Source organism: Prunus dulcis, chromosome 5 (genome assembly GCF_902201215.1).
Source record: "Prunus dulcis chromosome 5, ALMONDv2, whole genome shotgun sequence".
NCBI lineage: Eukaryota > Viridiplantae > Streptophyta > Magnoliopsida > Rosales > Rosaceae > Prunus > Prunus dulcis.
The window spans coordinates 5,910,116-5,918,007 of record NC_047654.1 but is presented as its reverse complement, the minus strand read 5'-3'; positions in this window follow the sequence as shown (position 1 = coordinate 5,918,007).

Below are 7,892 nucleotides of genomic sequence, written 5' to 3'. Positions count from 1 at the left end.
AAAAAGTTGGAGGAGTGCCATTAGCTGCAAAAAGTTTGGAAAGCTCAACGCACTTGAAAAGAGAAGAAAAATAGTGGTTATTTATGCGAGATTGTGAACTCTGAGAGTTAGATGAAAGCCAACATAAAGTTTTCCCTGCCTGATGTTGAGTCTACCACCACATCTTAGACAATGCCTTGCATTCTTCTCATTATTTCCCAAAAATTATGAGTTCAAGAAGCAGAAGTTGATTCATCTATGGATGGCAGAAGGCTTCATTCCAGAAGAAGGAAGCAAGCGGACTGAAGCGATTGGTGAGGAATGCTTTTTCGAATTGTTGTGGATATCTTTTGTTTGGGTCTCGACGTCTATTTGAAACAGATTTCCGCAGTGTAAAATCAAAGCCAACAAAGAACGGCAGATTTTATGAATCGACCGACGTAGAAAGTAAAGACGACGTTTTCAATAAAAGCCGCCGTTTTTACTCATAAAATAACACGACGAGGTTTTCGTATAAGACGCCGTATAATTACAAACAAATCCACGGCTTTAAAATAAAAAATATTGCCGTATTAAATTAATTTACAACGACGGAGAATATAAATATATCGACGTCATTATCGTATAGTTCTACGACGTTATCATTAAATCGTACAATAAAATTTAACGTCGTATTTATTAGTTTTATACGTCGTACATTTAATTTAAACCGTCGTCTTAATAAGAATTTTTGTTAACAATTTTTTTCTTTGATTTTCTTATCCTACGTCGGTAGATCTACTTAATGACAAAAATTGAAATAACCACGACGGTTTATATAGAAAACCGCCGACATAACCAGAATTTCCTGAGATCCCAAGGGTTACGAAATCTTACCAGATGGAACTCTGTTTCACATCATAATCTTAACAGATGACACAGATTTGCAATCAGAGAGACAATTTTTTGGAAGTTGATGATGTGTGTGCTTTTGTGTATCTACAAATATTATACCTAACGTCGTTTCAAATTTGCAATCAGAGAGACAATTTTCAACGACAGTTATATTATACCTAACGACGTTTAAAAAACAAATCAACGTCGCTCAACAAATATATTACGTCGTCTTAGTCTTACTTAAGATGACGAAAAACGTCAACAGTAATTCAAAAACAGTCGTTGTTTTTATACTCTTATTTTTTTTAAATCTGTCATCCAAAAAAGAAAATTTACATATTCCAGAACATTAATTTCCTTCATTTTAAATTTCTTTGATTTTCAGATTTCTTCATTCCAGCACATCTGATCTTCAGATTTCCCTGAGAAGCTAACTTTCCTTCGACAGCGAGTGGAGTCCAGGCTTGCATCTCTTTTGATGGAAAGCAAGGAGTATTCAGAAGCACTAAGTGTCCTATATCAGGCTTGATTAAGGAAGTGAGAAGGCTAGTTGCAAGCTTCTTCTTGTGGACATAGATTTGATGCGAGTAAGCTCAATTTCTCTTTGAGAAAGACATCCAAATTATTGTCTTTGAGATGTGAGAGGCAGTGTCTCTGAGAGAGTAAGAACCTGGAACCCTAAATGTAAACCCAAAATGAATGAAAGCGACAAATTTATAGAATAAATTTTTAAAACCAACGGCGGTCCTTACAAAAAACCGCCGTTTAAATTGTACAATCAACGTCGGTAAAACCGACGTATATTAATAAAAATTGTACAGAAATCCACGTCGGTAAATTAATAAACACGACGTGTTAAATAATATACCATGACGCGAGTTATTACTTATGTACTTTAATTTTTGAGTTTACTACGACGGTACCTACAACAATACTGTCGTATTTATTTACCACGTTCGAAGTTAAATTTACCGTCGTAGTATTGAATTTATACGTCGTAGTTATATGTAACCGCCGTATTATTTTTTTGAAATGATTTTATATATAAGCAACTTTTCGTCTACCTGACTTACACATGCACTGTTTCCAAACCCGATTAAAAATTTCAACTCCCGGAGAAAACTTTTCGTCTTTTTTCCTTGTCAGAGCACTGTCAGAGTATTTCATCGTCTTCCTCTCGTCTTCTTCGTCGTCTCTGAACTTAAAGATCGATCGTCTTCCTCTTGCTTTCATTGCACGCAATAGGTAAGCTTTCATTTTCACTATTTTGGTTACTGTTTTGCATGCTCATACGTTTTTTGTTTGAAAAATCTTTTTACCTTTTTCTGGCCAAAATCATTTTACTTCTTTCCAAGTTTGATAAAATATACAGACAAAGAGGGAAAGTTTTCAACTTTGAAGACAACTACCTCAACTAAATAAGACGACGGCAGCTTCATATTTACGTGGTTAAATATGTATACCACGACGGTTCGTCAGTGGTTCTAGCGTCGTCTGAAAATTGACAAAGTTGTTTTTAAAATTATAGTCTTTTTTTTTTATTTGCTTGTTTAATTGCAGGTTTGATTTCTCTGAACAATGGTTTTTGTTTTTCCCTAATTTGATAAAATATAAAAAAAAAGAAATTAGGGTTGGTATCTAATATAGACGACGGTATATCTATTGTTTTACGTCGTGTGAATGTTAATACCACGACGGTGTAATACTATTGACGTCGTGTGAACATAAATACCACGACGTTATATAAATAATGGTTTTAAACATTTATTACGTCTGAGATTATTTCATTGCGTCGTTTAAAATCATATCATACGTCGTATTTTATTAATAACCGTCGTTTGTGTTCTTAATCTTTTTCTGAAATATTTTCACTTGCAGTTTTGTCTGTTAAAATGGTTTCTCAACACCAAACTAAGGATTCTGGCTCCAAGAAAAATGAAGGTAAGGAGCTTGGAATGGTAGCTCCTCAAGACAAGTCTTCGAAGGAGATGAAGTCTTCGAAGAAGATGAAGTTTGCTTCATCATCTGCTGAGACAGAACAGCCAGACAACAATCTCTGATGATTCAAAGACTGGTCGAGGTATGAGCACAATGCCTCGTGTTGTGAAGAGAAAGCTTCAGAAACTGAGGCCAATTGTTGAGTACAATAAAAGGGGGAAAGGTATTGGCCAAACACATAGTGAAATGCAGTCGTACATTGGTGTCTTGGCACGCTCCAGAGTTCCACTTGTGGACAAGAAATGGTCCCAAATCCCCAAGGATATAAAGGAGCAGATATGGGAAGCAGTTGACATGGCTTTTGTCGTAGGTCAAGGGGGCAAGACCTCTGTTTTAGCTTCTGCTGCCAAGAAATGGAAGGATTTCAAGTCTACACTAACGAGGCATTATATCCTTCCATACACCAATGACAAGGAGAAATTAAGCCAACCCCCGGAAACATATAAATTCATAGAGAAAGCACAATGGGATGCCTTTGTAGCTTCAAGGCTTTCCAAAGATTTTGAGTCTGTGCATTCTCAACATGCACAGATTAGGGAGAAACTCGAGTACAATCATCGATTGTCTCGAAAAGGATATTCTGGATTGGAGGATCAATTGGAGGAAACCATGCCTGGGGTAGAAATTGATCGATCTACCTTATGGAAGAGAGCTAGACAGGACAAACATGGTAACATCCCCGATCCAAAGGTGGCAGAGAAAGCAAAATTAATTGTAAGCCTACTCACTCTGTTTTAAATTTTTATTAAATTGTGAAAAATTCTTATTACGTCTTATGTTATATTTTTCGTCGTGTGAATTATATTACCACGTCGACACTTTTTAAAAAACGTCGTTAAAGGTCTAAATAGGAAAAACTACTCTGTTTTCTTTAATTATAGCATAAGACGTCGGTGGTTCATTTCGCGTCGTGTGAATGATATTACCACGTCGAAACTTTTTAAAAAACGTCGTTAAAGGTCTAATTAGGAATCACTACCCTGTTTTCTGTAATTATAGCATAAGACGTCGGTGGTTTATTGATTTCGTCGTTTTAAAAAACTAACCACGTCGGTTTAACTACCGTCGTGATAAGTTATAATAACGTCGGTGTATATGTTATTGCGTCGTGTGAAATTATATAATACGTCGTTTGTATATAAATAACCGTCGTGTGTTTTTTGTTCTTACTTTTTTCTATATCTTTGTTTTAGGATGAATTGCAAAAACAAGTCTCGGAAGGCAAAGTCAGTGTACATGGCAGCAATGATGTGCTGACCATGGCTTTGGGCCCCGAGCATCCTGGCAGATTGAGAGGAGTAGGTGCTGGGATTTCCCCAAGGCAGTATTTCAATTTACCCAAACCACAGAGGGTTAGCTTTGACGACCGTTTGAAGGAGAGTTTAAGAGTTCTCCTTCAAGAAGAGACTAAAAAGATGGAGGCTAAGGCAAGGGAAGAGACCTTAAGGATGGAGGCTAGAACAAAACAATTGGTAGAGGCTGAGAGGGAGCATTTCCTGAGTCAGCTTTCCCAATTAATTCCCAATTTTGATCCAACCATGCTTAAAACAAGAATTAGCCAAAGCCCCAAAAATCCAATGTCTGACAAAGCTAGCTGCTCTGGAGGTGATGTGAGATCCCTACATGTTGAGGATGATACTGCCAAAATGGGGAAACATCAGGAAGATGAAGAGAAGGAAGAAGAAAAAAAAGATGAAGAGAAGGAAGAAGAAAAACAAGAAGAAAAGGAGAAAGAAGATGAAGAAAAGCATGGCGACAAGGTATGTTCACATAACTTTGCCTTTTTTATTTGTTTTTCAAAATTTCAGACGTCGATATTTTTCTTTAAACCGTCGTTTGTTTACAACTTAGACGGCGGAATTTTCTTAAGACGTAATAAATTATTCACCACGACGGTTGTTTCACCGTCGTTTAAATTCACCACGACGTTTTATTCCTTAAACCACGACGTTTTCTTAAGACATAATAAAATATTCACCACGACGTTTTATTCCTTAAACCGTCGTCTTTATTGAATTACCACGTCATTTTTTTTATTTCTTTAAACAGGTTATTGAAGTTGGTGATTATTCAAATATGGAGGCGCCATCTTCTTTAAAAACCCTTTGTCGTTATGTGGAAACGACACTCCTGCCTGAGGATAAGACCCTGCAATTTACAATGGATAAGGAGGTGTTTGGTGGTGAACGCGATACCTTCCTCCTGCCTGAAGATATTACACAATTTGCAGGCATGGAAGAAATTGGAGCTACTGTGGTTGCTGTATATATGAGGTTTGTAATTCTAAAATAATACGTCGTTGGTTTATATATTGCGTCGTCTTAACTAACTAACCACGTCGTTAGTATGTACCGTCGTGATAAATATATTATAACGTCCTCTTCTATTTCAGTACGTCGTGTGAAATTTTATAATACGTCGTTTTGTTATACATAACCGTCGTGTGTTTTTTTGTGCTGACTTGTTTATATTATTTTATGTATTTAGGTACTTACATGATGTTTTGAAAAAAGCAAATATGTGCAGCATGGTTGGCTTTATCGACCCTGCTACAGTTAGTGCCAACTCTGGCACAATAGCTGACAGATCACGACTGGTAGCAGCTCGACTTCAGAAGACAGACGGTGAACAGATTTTCATGATGCCTTACAATCCAGGGTTAGTCTCCTTAACAGGATTTTGTTTTTATGATTTTCAATAAATGACAGCGTATAAACTAACCACGTCGGTGTTTTATTTTATTGAGTCGTTTGAAACTACTAACCACGTCGGTATTTATTTATCGTCGTGATAAATATATAATGTCGTCGATTGCTACTTTATTTCGTCGTGTGAAATATTATAATACGTCGTTTTGTAAATAACCGTCGTTTTTATATTAATTTTGTGCAGCCGTCATTGGGTCTTGCTGATTGTAAGGGCAAAGAGGGAAACCGTCTATTTTCTGGATCCTCTGCCAGGTCATCGTGTGGTCGATGAAGAGGCGAAAAACATCGTGAACGGTGCCATAAAAATATATAATTCCCATATAGGCCGAGCAGGACGTAAAGCTGTAATTTGGAAAACTCTCTCGGGCACACCAAAGCAACCCAGCAGTGTCGAATGCGGGTATTATGTGATGCGCTTCATGAGGGACATCATCAATGATCCTTCCTTGGGGTTTGAGAATAAGGTAAGAAGAAATTACCTTCATACATTTCACGTCGTTTTTTGTATTATCAACGACGGTCATGTAAAATTACCGTCGTTGAATAGATATACTACGTCGGTTATGAAAAATATCGTCGTCTGTGATTGAATTTCTTTTTATTTATAAACCCTAATAGTCATTGTTTATGCAGTATGCCAAGGGAAACCAGGAAGCTTCATACCCCCAAGAAGCTATTGATGAAGTCCGGAATGAATGGGCAGAGTTTGTTTGCCAAATTATTAAACAGGGGAATTATTGAACACTTGATATTTATGTATAATGTACAAATTTTGTCTATAATATATAATGTAAAAATTCGTTGAGGTTTTCTTAAATTAAAAAAAAAAACAAACATACAAATTGCGTAACCGACGTGTAATACTTTTCAACGACCTAATAAAGTCAAAAACCGTCGTTTTTTGTTGTTTCGTTTTAAACAAATCCGACGTAAAAGGACAGTTAGACGACGTTCTTTGAACAATTGAGTCGTTTATGGTTTACAACATCTTCAATTTCTTAAGGGTTCAGGGTAGTAATTTGTAACGACAGCGATTAAGTCGTGGAATATATATTTTACGTCGGATAGTTAAATAGCCTTCATGGTTTCTCATTTAAACGACGTCATTTTAACAACTTAGTCGTATATTACAATTTACAACGTCTACAATTTATTAACACCGACGTGGTTTGTTGTTGTGATAAGAATATTTTATAATTTTTATATCAAAATATTCAAAATAAATTTAAAATAAATCAGAAAAATGAAAAGTCAACTCCTATGAAGTCATTGATATATTTTCTTCCCCATAAACCTTGAAAAAAATTCATTTTGAATAAAAAAAATTTAAAATGACAATCCAAAACAAAATTGTTTTGATGAGTCATAAAATCACTTCTAGTTTTATGGTTTAGGGTTTAGAGTCTAGGGTTTAGAGATTAGGGTTGTTATTTATTAGGGTTTATTTTTAAAATATAATTTTTGGGTAGTATAGGGTATATATTAGGCTGTAAAACCATAAACCCTTTTATAAACTTAAAATTTTAAATTATATAATTTTGTTTTAAGGGTTTAGGTTATTAATTTTAACGACGGTGGTTGAGTCGTGGAATAAATATGTTACGTCGTGCAGTAAAATATCCGACATGGTTTCTTCTTTAAACGACATCATTTTAATATGTAAGTCGTCTATTATAATTTACAACGCCTTCAATTTCTTAACCCCGACGTGGTTTGTTGTTGTGATAAGTATATTTTATTATTTTTATATCAAAATATTCAAATAAATTTAAAATAAATCAGAAAAATGCAAAGTCAACTCCTATGAAATCATGGATATATTTTATTCGCCCTAAACCTTGAAAAAATTCATTTTGAATAACAAAAGTTTAAAAAAGTCCTTCCAAAACAAAATTCTTTTGATGAGTCATAAAATCACTTCTAGTTTTATGGTTTAGGGTTTAGAGTCTAGGGGTTAGAGATTAGGGTTTTTATTTATTGGGGTTTATTTTTAAAGTATAATTTTGGGGTAGTCTAGGGTATATATTAGGCTGTAAAACCATAAACCCTTCTATAAACTTAATTTTTTAAAATGTATAATTTAGTTTTAAGGATTTAGGGTATTAATTTTTAACGGCGGTGGTTGGGTCGTGGAATACATATTTTACGTCGTGCAGTAAAATATACGACATGGTTTCCGATTTAAACGACGTCATTTTAATATATACGTCGTTTTATATAATTTACAACGTGCTTAATTTCTTAACCCCGACGTGGTTTTTCAGTCGTCGTTATATAAAAATATTCAAAATAAATTTAAAATTAATCCAAAAAATGAAGCTTCAAAATAAA